We start from the raw sequence: 11878 nt of genomic DNA, 5'->3' as shown, positions 1-11878 counted from the left end.
GCATGGACGCAAATGCACAGCACATTAGCATCTAGTCGGGATTCCATACCCACCATGATGCAACATGCGTGTCCCCATTAAACGCTGGCTATATATGACTTCTACAACATTTGTCTTGATTTTAACCCGCTAAAACATGTTTCTTCAGGACGAGTAGCACACGGTATAATATCGAATTTTTCTATTCACAGAAACACTCGGCAGTAACACGAGGACTTACACTGCAGTGACGATTCTGCCAGCACCACATGAGTTTTTAACTGCATCTCAAAATTAGTCTGTTCTACACCGGTTAAACTAAGTGGCGGTAATTTGAAGTGAAGCTGATTGAGGCATACACCTGTTTGCAGCACATGGAAATGAATGTACCAATATTTATTCCCTTTTCGTGCTACATGTTCAACTCACTTGAGCAATTTACTGGTGCTTCCTCCTTGAGAAAGACCTAATGAATCCGTTTGGGGAACTGACACAGTCTGCTTGGGCCAAATGTTTATGTGAAATATGCCTTTTGTACCGTTTCGCTGCAGCCAACAAGAAACCGAAGCCTAATTTATTAGTAGTGTGGCACATATTCAAGATATTGTTCCCCAGTGGAGGTCAAAAGTCAAGTGAATTCGTGTGAAGCTTCTGATACCTTCTTTATAAGGCGGGTATGCGAAGTCCTCTTTTATGTACTGATGAAGCGAATATTTTTCAGTTTGTATAATTAAACAACGCAGGGTCGAGACATGATGAGGCAGAATAATCTCATTTTCGATTTGAAGGGAGCCTAAGCTGCGCTGCAGTGCGTCGAGTGTGCTATAGGCATTGTAATTGGCTCTGTAAAGGGCTACTTCATGGTTTCAATTCGAAGTTGTAGTGAACTGCTGGGTTTCGCGAACAGTGACTGCCTCGCCATAACGACGGTTGGCCGCTTCCGTTGAGGGAGGTGTGTTCCATATCGATAAAAGCTAGTGGGGGCCACGATGACACATTTCATCGCTCGCATTTGATTGGTTCTCGATTTTAACCACGAAGTTTTCTTTTATGTGGCTTCTGTCTTGGTATTCGAGAAGTATATATTATAATACCGAGACCGATCAAGTTGTCCAGCGCTGTTTATTCCACCAAAGGCAACGCCCCCAGCTCACGCGCGAAGAAGTCGAAGAACAGTGAAGATGATGATGGCTATGTACAAATGAAAACTACGAAGTACGTTAATAGTGCTTACACTAACTTCCCCCCGTCATGGAAGCGGCCAGCCTGGCCGCAGATTAGAGATTATCTAAACGGGGAGTGAAGGGCTTCATCCGCGAGACGTGAACAATTTCAGCATTCCGGCGGCGCCGGTCAGTGACGGAGTGTACTGGGCGAACGAGATAGTTCACTGCAGATGTTTGCTGCACAACGGTGTATGGGCCAATGTAGCGTGGAAGGAACTTCTCACAGAGGCCTGGGGTGCGGACTGGAGTCCAAAGCAGGACTTGGTCTCCAGGGTGAAAACGTAGGTCACGGCGTTTGTTGTCGCAGTAACGCTTGCGCTCAGCTTGGGTAGCTTCTGTGCTTTGCCGGGCGATTTGACGGCAATGTGCAACTCGGGCAGCGAAATCTTCCGGAAGCGACGCGTTAGGCGAAGAAGGTGCGAAAAATAGTTCTCTGTCGAATATGGTGGAAGGAGATCGTCCATACACAAGGAAGAAAGGGCTGTAGCCGGTAGTTCGTTGAATAGCAGTGTTATATGCGAATGTCACAAAAGGAAGAATTTTATCCCAGTCAGTGTGGTCAGGACGGATGTACATGGAAATCATGTCAGACAGCGTACGGTGGAAGCGCTCAGTAAGGCCATTGGTTTGCGGATGATAAGTGGACGTAGATTTGTGGACGGTATTAGTGGCTCGAAGAACTTCCTCGAGGACTTGTGAAATGAACGCCTTGCCACGGTCACTGAGAAGAACGCGAGGAGCCCCGTGGCGCAAGACGATGGCGCGCAAGAAAAAGTCGGCGACCTCAGAAGCGGTGCCGGATCGCAGAGGGGCAGTCTCGGCATATCTTGTTAAATGGTCGACCGAAGTGACAATCCAACGGTGACCGGAGGGTGTCAACGGCAAGGGACCATATAAATCAATGCCAACAAATTCAAAAGGTGCGTCCGGGCAAGGGAGAGGTTGTAGTAAACCGGCAGGAGGGGATGTCGAGCGTTTGCGGTGCTGACATGACGCACAAGAGGCAATGTATTTGGCCACCGTTGAGGATAGGCCAGGCCAGAAGCAGCGGGTCTTTATGCGGTCGTAAGTCTTGTGGAAGCCTAAGTGGCCAGCCGATACATCGTCGTGAAGTGCCTCTAATACCCGCAAACGAAGGCAGCGAGGTAGAACTGGGACCCACCGGTGACCTGTTGGGTGGTAAATGTAGCGGTGTAGCACGCCACCTTGAAGGCGGAATTGTCGAAGTTGGCGTCGCAAGCGGCTGTTGGGCGGTTCGGCGAACCCACTAAGGCGATCCATGAGAGCTCGACAGTAGGAGTCGGCCCGCTGAAGCGAGACGAAATCAGAGCGTGATGAAAGCGTAACTTGGTCCAGGGATGTTATCGAGAGTTGGTGAGAGGCAGGCGTAGCATCGGAACGACGTGGTTGGGAAGACGACGGCGCGTTACCTGGAGAGAGTGAGAGTGGGCAGCGAGACAATGCGTCTGCATCATGATGGTGTTTTCCAGACTTGTACGTTATAGTGAAGTCATATTCCTGCAAGCGGAGTATCCAGCGTCCTAAGCGTCCTGACATGTTTTTCATTGATGACAGCCAACACAGAGCATGATGGTCGGTGACGATGGTGAAGTGGCGGCCGTAAAGGTATGGGCGAAATTTCTGAATCGACCAAACGATAGCCAGGCACTCTTGCTCTGTAATGGTGTAGTTCCGCTCAGCTGGAGAAAGTGTTCGGCTGGCATATGCTATGACTTGCTCTTTAGATGCTGTATTACGTTGCAGAAGTACTGCGCCAATACCTTGTGCGCTTGCGTCAGTATGGAGTATGGTGGGGGCACGATTATCGAAGTGGCGAAGCACTGGTCCGGAAGTAAGATGCCGCTTAAGAGCTTGAAAAGCCGACTCGCAGTCGCTAGTCCACGTGAAAGAGGCACCGGTAACCAGTAGCTTGTGTAGAGGAGCTGCTATTGCGGCGAAGTTGCGTATAAACCTACGAAAATATGACGCCAAGCCGAGGAAACTACGTAGATCTTTCTGTTGCTGGGGGCGAGGAAACTGAAGAACGGCACTAATCTTGTCGGGGTCAGGCTGGATGCCATCTTTTGAGACGACGTGACCCAATACTTTTATTGTTTTGGTTGCAAATTTGCATTTTTTTGTATTGATCTGGAGACCAGCATTCGCAAGGCACTTGAGAACTTCACTAATCGTTGAAGATGTTGGCTGAAGTCAGACGAAAAGATGACAATATCGTCCAGATAACAGAGGCATGTCTTCCATTTTAGACCACGAAGTACGTTGTCTATCATGCGCTCAAATGTGGCAGGAGCATTGCAAAGGCCAAAAGGCATCACGTTAAATTCATAAAGGCCATCCGGTGTAGCGAATGCGGTCTTTTCTTTGTCAGTCTCGTTCATCGGAATTTGCCAATATCCTGATCGAAGATCAATGCTGGAGAAATACTCCGCCCCTTGTAGTGTGTCCAAAGCGTCGTCAATTCGAGGTATTGGATATACGTCCTTGCGTGTGATCTTATTGAGCGCTCGATAATCCACGCAAAAGCGAACTGAGCCATCTTTCTTCTTTACCAGGACCACGGGAGACGCCCATGGGCTAGATGAAGGTCGTATTATCTTCCGCGCAAGCATGTCAGCGACCTGTTGTTCAATGACCTTTCGTTCGGACGGCGATACACGATAGGGGCGTCGTCGTATTATAGCGGAACCTTCGGTTTCGATACGGTGTGTAGCCGCAGGAGTTTGGCTCAACACAGAGGAACAGCTATCGAAACAGGCTTTGTGTTTTGCCAAGACCACCATTAAGGCTTCGGACTGCGCGGCTGTTAGGTCAGAACCAAGAACGGCTGGAGGAGGGAAAGAATCATCCAAACCTGAGGTTGGTGCTGGCGATGAAGAAGGGCAAAGCGTGACTAGAGAGATTGGTTGAGTGTCGGCGAGGGTTGCCACAGTCATCCCTTTGGGCAGCATCACAGGATCTGGGGTCGTGTTGCAAGCAGACAGAAGGGCGCGGCCGCGTGAAAACCGGACGAGACAGGTGGCAATGAGAATTCCGCGAGAAGCACAGCGGGAAGAAGGGGCGACTAGGGCGTCTCCGTCGGCGATCTGACTGGACGTTACGGCTACAACGTCTTCGTGACCAGGACGCAGGACGTAGTCTGAAGCGAGGACCAAGTTCACGCATGAAAGTGAAGAGTCCGCAACAGGTTCAAGCTCTGTATCTGTGATGTGGACAACTTCTTCTCTACATGAAATGACGGCTGAAGCAGAATGTAGGAAGTCCCAACCAAGTATAAGTTCATGGATACACGTTGGAAGGATGATAAACTCGATGTGGTGGCGTATGCCGTCGATGAGAACACGAGCAGTACACTGTCCGTCAGGGTGAATGAATGCATTATTAGCGCCACGCAAAATAGGTCCAAGATAAGGCGTTTTTACTTTACGGAGCCGGGAACACAGATCACTCCGAAGAACAGAAACGGCGGCACCGGTATCGATGAGAGCTGATGCGGGAACACCTTCGACAGTCACAGAAAGCATGTTGGCCGGGCGAACAGGAGGAATTTTTGAAGACCGATAAGAAGCAGTTTCCCCTCCAAAAACTGCAACAGTTAGTTTTCCGAGTGCTGGTCGACAAAATGGGAAGTGGGACGAAGTGGTGATGTAGAGCGCCGGTAAGGGGATGGAGAACGACGTCTGGCCGAACGGGAACTATGAGGCAGATTGGGAGCAGCTGGTGGAGACGGAGAACGCTGTTGAGGGAATGAGTGCGGTCCGGGATAGTAGTCGTCTGATCGGCGAGTGCGGTCTCTTTCGTGCTCAGCATAGCCTCGCCTTTCATCCTGCTGGCGCCGGCGGCAGAAGCGAGATATATGGCCGCGTATGCCACAGTAAAAACAAACCGGACGAGGTGGACGCCACTGAGGGTACGATGGCGCAGCAAGTGCTCTGGTTCCCATCGAAGCCAAATGGTCATAGGAAACGCCAGTAGGCACGGAAGTCACGGTAGGGGTGGGTAGCGAAACAACATCCGCGTAGGTAGGGGTGGAGCGCGCTACCGGAGCAAGATGCGTCGTGGGTGTAGTCATCGCTGTCAACTCCTGCTTTACGACCTCGCGCAAGTCGAAGGTGGGGGTTGGTGCGCAGGCAGCAGGGGGACGCTTTAGGTCTTGTAGTTGAAGCTCCTCGCGGATGATGGTGCGGATAAGAGCACGTAGATCTGGAGAATGAGCAACCTGAGGATCGCTGCTGTCATGTGGAAGACGAATAGACTGCAGCTCGTCGAGGCGTTGACACGTTGAAGTGATGTCTTGGACAGAAGCCGGATTTTGCACGATTAAGGCGTTGAACGCGACAGGCCCAATGCCTTTTAAGATGTGGCGAACGCGTTCGGCTTCCGTCATGCTAGGATTCGCACGGCGGCACAGAGCCAAGACATCCTCTATGTATGAGGTGTAAGACTCTTGGGGAAGTTGGCGGCGCGTTCCCAGCTTCTGTTTGGCGACTTCTGCACGGCCAGACGAGGAAGCGAAGATTTGCCGCAGCTTCGAGGTAAACGTGGACCAATCCGCGATGTCGGATTCGTGGTTGAAATACCACGTCTTTGCAACACCGGTCAAGTAGAAGGCGACGTGCCTCAATTTCTGGGTGTCGTTCCACTTGTTACAAGAACTCACGCGGTCGTAGTGGTCGATCCAATCGTCTACGTCATCACCGCGGAGTCCCGCAAAGACAGGGGGATCGCGCTGAGGGCTCGTCACAGTCCAAGAGGGCGCCGCAGGTGGGGTCGTCTGTGTGGTAGGGTTTGAGGCGCCGGAAGGGCCGGGGTCGGAAGTGTCCATTGTTGTAGGGGTAGCTGGGTGCAGGCGGCGACCGGAACGGAGCTCCAGGGAGGACGGGAACGCGAGAGGACGTCGGGATCTTGACGTACCTCCACCACTTTATAATACCGAGACCGATCAAGTTGTCCAGCGCTGTTTATTCCACCAAAGGCAACGCCCCCAGCTCACGCGCGAAGAAGTCGAAGAACAGTGAAGTTTTTTGATGGCTATGTACAAATGAAAACGACGAAGTACGTTAATAGTGCTTACAATATGTACTATACATGATGCACCGTCGTGTTAACAGCCAATGCGTTTCTGGGTGCCTGTTTCAGAGAACAATGGTGAAAGTAGTACCAAACCTTTTCATACAAAATGCGCGCCTAACTCTTCCTTTTAGGCCTTACTACAATTGCCCCATTTTACTAAAACCTCATTAGAGTAATAAGAATCATGATGAAAGCTTCGCTGGGCAGTGTCCTTCTGACACGGATCTGTAATGTTGACACCAAATATCGAGGTTTTTATTCCCCGTAAACTGCAATGTCTGTAATAGCTAAGTACCAAGAGAATGTTGAATGTTTAGGGGAGCATCATACATAAGTTCGTGTTAAAGTTGCATACATTCTTTTTGGCAAAATTAACGGACAGAAACATGTATGCATTGCAAGACCAGTAGACCCCTTGAGCGCTACATATTTTGCGATATCCAGGTCAAAAATATTCATGACTCACGTGGTTGTAAAAAATTAACTACCGTTCAGGCATGGCAGCAGAAATAATCCAAAAATATGGAGGACGCTTACGCTTCGCCTTCAAGAGTGGAACGCGATAGCGTTATCGCACCCTGTTCTCGCACCCACTCAAACGATCTACGCGAGCCAAACGTCGCGATCGGTACGGACAGCCGGGCCGCAACGCGCCATGAAGGCGGACGCGATCATGAGGCGAGTGGCGCGCTACGTGTCGGGGCGGCGCCGTACATTGCGAGGAGGGGGTCTTCTGTGTTTGCCGCAAGATGGCTCTGCGTGTGTGCGCAGAGCGCAGAAGAAATGTAGCGGAAACGTACTTCGCTACTCGTGTAACTGCGACTTCTGTAATTTACGTGCTCATAATTACCGATATACACCGCAGTATAACTTTCTACGGCACGTTTCTAATGCAACACCGCATTTACTAGATGCGCTTTTGTCCCTCTTGAACTATCGAACTCGTGGCTGAGTCGGAAAGCGGTCACACGATGATGCCGTGAGCAAGGCGTCGCAACCGGATGAAATAGGTGGTGATGAGCCTCCTTTTAAAGCAGCAGGTATGAGGCGAGCGTCCTCATACCTGCGGCCGAACATTCCGGCCGAATCGCGGCAGGCGGGGAAACCGCCTCCGTAATTTCGTGCTGTAGATGCCGAAATGGGGTATGGGGGCTTGCGATGTTGTCGTTAGGGTCGACACCATAAGATAGGGTTTCTTTTCTCTCGATATGGCGATCCATCTTCCTGAAGCATTAAGGGTAGCGACTCTGAATGTACGAGGTCTTGGAGCAAGAAGGTGACAGTGTCAACGTAGTCGCCTTCTCTTAGAGTATAATCTACACTTGGTGGTAATCGAAGAAACCAAAACTGATAGCCAGGAAGCGACTGATCGAATAGTGTCCACTTTCCGTCAGCATTACGATGTTTGTGTGTGTCATTCTGTTGGTGCCTCTGGTGGTTGTGCCCTTTTCATCCGCAATAGTGTCTGTTTAATTGTACCATCGCTCTTTTCGTGCCAAAGTGGACGCCTCCTGGTTGTCGATTTTTTCGCAATATGGTCCGAATTTCCGTGTCATTTGTGCTTATACTCCAAATGTAGAGGCAGAGAGAAGTTTTTTGAGCATTTTCAGATGTATCTTGATAGTAAAAAAGTACTAGTTTTGTTGGGTGACTTCAATTCTGTGTGTCGTTCAGTAGACCGTGTAAAAGGTTTGCCAGTGCGAGATAAGAGTGCGGAGGTCTTGAGTGTTGTAGTTCACGACCACAACCTAGAAGATATCGGAAGTGTTGTCACAAATTGTACGCGTCCGCATTTCACACATTTTCAAGGCGATAGCCATGCACGATTGGACAGGCTGCGCGTGTCGTTTTAACTTGTGCCACTATGCACATCGTACGAGGTTAAGCCAGTGTCTTTCAGTGACCACTGTCTAGTTATTGCAACCTTTGGTAAAAAAAAGAAAACAAGTACTTCAAGTGGGAACTTTGGAAACTTAATGCGAAATTGATGGAGGATCAGGGTTTCGTTAAGGATGTAGATGAGGAGCTAAAGAAGCTACTCACAGTGCAACCTTTATGTATTGGTGTAGAGTTGGAGGAGTTTCAGCAGTTATTAAAAATGAAAACCATCGAAAGAAGTAGCACATTGCGTTATGAAGACAAAAGAAACGAAACACTGCTTCGTGAGCAACTTGAATTTCTTACGGGTATAGAATGCTCCCAACCACGTACTTACACCAACGAATTAAGGAACACAAAAATTCAGTTGGAGAAAACTGATGCACAAAAGTACAGAGCGGTGGTTATTCGTGCACGGACCGAGAAGCTGTGGGCCGGTGAAACGCCCACAAAACGTCCGTTACCGGACGAAAAACGATACGCTTGCAATAAGGAAATACGGCAAATAAGCGGGAATGACGTTTCGGAGGACCGCAATTGCTCGGTCAACCGCGCACCGTTATAGGGGGCTTTCAAGTGGAATTTCTGTCGTTAGTGCCAAAGCTGGATGAAGAAGAAAGAACGCGTCTTGAACAGCCAATTTCCATGAAAGAAATAGAGGATGCAATAGATGCACTACATGTTGGCAAAGCACCCGGCCCTGACGGCCTAGGAGTAGCATTTTATAAAACATTCAAACCAATTATAGCCCAGATTCTACTCAAAGTTATCGCCGAATCTTATAAGAAAAATAGATACCACTGTCCTTCACAACTTCGCACATCGTTCTCATCCCAAAAACTGAGGCACCTGAAAAAGGTCAGTTGGTGGAGCCTTATCGCCCGATAAGCCTTACCAGCGTCGACTATAAGATATTTATGAAGGTGTTGGCCAAGCGATTGCAGGGTGTGATAACAAAGCTGGTTGACACGCATCGGACCTGTGGTATAAAGGGTAGAAGCATCGCCACGAACATACACGTAGCTCGAAGTGGGCTAGAACGTTGTGATGTATTTGGCGATCGAGTGGCTATGATGCAACTAGATCTCGCTAAAGCCTTCGACCGTGCTTCCCACGATATTCTCTTCGCCATATTGGAGCACTTCAACGCAGGAAGCGTAATAACAGAGTGTCAGGATGGCGCATGCTAACTGCTCAACTCGGGTCATTGTCAGGTCCACGTCAGGCAGGGATGTCCGCTGTCGCCCCTGCGATTCGCGGCTTACCTTGAGCCTTTGGGCAAGGCCATCCAAAACAATGAACGGATAACTGGCTTCAGGCTACAGTCAACACAGGTGAAAATATTGGCGTATGCCGATGACATCGCTATATTCTGTTCAAATAGAAATAGTATTTTTGAGGCCGTGGTGGTGGTTGGTAGTTCTGCAAGTGCACCGGGGCGCAAATAAACTGGGAGAAGAGTTATGGGTTTTGGCACGGTGAATGGGAAGAAAGGCCAGTCTACTTCGCTCGACTTCGGTGGTCAACCACTGCAACAACCTACCTAGGCGTGCCTCTCGACTCTTATCGCGACCCTGAGCCGTAATGGAATGAGCAAGTGACGAGAGCAAAGGCAAAGGCTAACGCGTTGCAAAGGCGACAGCTGTCAATGTTGTCGCGCGCCACAGTCTGTAACCTATTTCTTACGTCCAAGATGTATCTCATGAATGTGCTGTGTGCTTCGCGGATCAACATCCGAAAAATCCACTAGATCTTCTCCGTTTTCATATGTGCATCGACTTGGGAAAGGACCAGCCGCACAAGCTTGTTCTTTCTAGTAAAGAAAGGGGGCCTTGGGTTGGCACATTTACTTGTGCGACAAGATGTGTCACGCTTTATGTACCTTCGCGATCAGAATGATGTGTTCCTTCGCACAGTCATGCAAGTGCTTTTATGTCGTCACCTTCCAGGGTTTCTTGTATGCTCGTGTGAAGCAATGCATGGTGCCGTTAAAGGTTACCTGCGAGAAGTCGTGCTTGCGTACAGAATGTTGCATGTGCGGTTTTTCAGTGCAGTACCTCGCCAATATTACTAGGAACAAACTGAATAAGGACCTAAGTGACACTATGCTCCCTGTACCGGTTTACCGTATGTCAAACCGTGGAGGCCCAGGAGATGTCCTCAAAAGGGTTAAAAGAATGCCAGTACACCCTTCGGTAAAAGCTTTTTTCTTTAAAGTACACACTAACACATTATCAGCTAAAACATGGATGCATAACAGGGGTATTTTTGTCCCGTGGTCCATTAACTGCTTCTTATTCAAGAAACATGAAACGATAGAGCATGCGTTTCTAGATTGCTGGTATCCCATATTTTTCTGGGATGTGCTACAAAGGACTTTAAAGAAAGAGTTACCTTTAGATCCACATGGAATAAGAGTCTTATCGGTAGAAACGGAGGCTTTTCCGTATGACGCTATAATGCTCCTGGGCCTCCACAGCTTGCGGAAAGCTAGAACGCAGTTCAACAATGCTGATGTCAATTCGTGACCTACACGTGATCACTTCATTGAATCTGTAGTACGGTTCAGGGATGTCCATCGGGCACTTCCTGAACAGCCAACATGGATTGGCATGCTAGATAAACTTACAGCATTGAAAAAAATTTAATATGTCGTGCCAGCAAAATCCTTGTTGACATGTTTTTTGTGTATTGTTTGTGTATGTCAAAGCCGGCAATAAAGAAAGAAACTCGTGGCTGAGTGTTAGCGTATCCGTCTCACACTTCGGCGACCCTGGTTCAATTTCCACCCAGCCCATCTTGCAAGTTGTTTTTTATTATTTATGAAGTGCCTTCCCGGATTTTTCGCTCACGGTCAACGCGCCGACGACACCGACGCCGACGACACCGGCTTTCCTTCGACACGAGCTCCTTAACGCTGTCGCGTTAAAATATCCTTCAATACGTACTGTTCGAGCCGCCAATACCCCAAGCATGCACGAAGGCAACGAGCACGCGCGGCAGCCGAGCGAGCCGGAGCGAGCGACGTCATGACCGTGAGGTCACTCGCGAGAGGGCACCACTCAAAATTCTCGCCCCTAATGGGTAGTCTTTAATATTTGCGCGCTCGGCCGGCAGCTGCTCGGCAGCTCTGCCTGTATCTTAGTCGCATTTTGCCTGTAACTCTGGTCACGTGTTGGGACGGCACACTTGGCTTCAATCGTGTTGCGCGATGCTCTCTCCTATATTTGTCCTTCCTCCATGGTTTCAACTGTTCGATTAAACAAACGTTCTGTGAGATGTTATGCGTCTGTGCGACAGTAAGGTTTTTGCCGAGGCTGAAGACGCTGGGGAACAGCTGCCGCTGTTAACCCGGCCGTAAATCGCCGCAATCTGTTATGTTCCTCGGTGTCCTTTCGCCACACTCATGGGAACTGGAAGGCTTTCTTCTGATGACCGAAGACGCTGGGATTATTTCATAGAAAGTCGTCTCCCGCATGCGATATCTCGTCTAAAGCTGGAACCGCATGGCGCGTTTTCCGCGAGCGAAAAACGTCAGGCGCGGCGAACGCACGCGTTGCCGCAGACGCGCGACCACCCGCACGAAGAAAGGGAGCGGCGCTTTCGCGTCGCGTTTTCCGGGTTGCCAGACAACATAACTCCCAATGACATGAACTGTCTGTTACTGCATATATAATATGCCCTTGAACTTACAGAACACTACA

Source organism: Dermacentor andersoni, chromosome 8 (assembly GCF_023375885.2).
Source record: "Dermacentor andersoni chromosome 8, qqDerAnde1_hic_scaffold, whole genome shotgun sequence".
Classification (NCBI taxonomy): domain Eukaryota; kingdom Metazoa; phylum Arthropoda; class Arachnida; order Ixodida; family Ixodidae; genus Dermacentor; species Dermacentor andersoni.
This window is presented reverse-complemented; position numbering follows the sequence as displayed.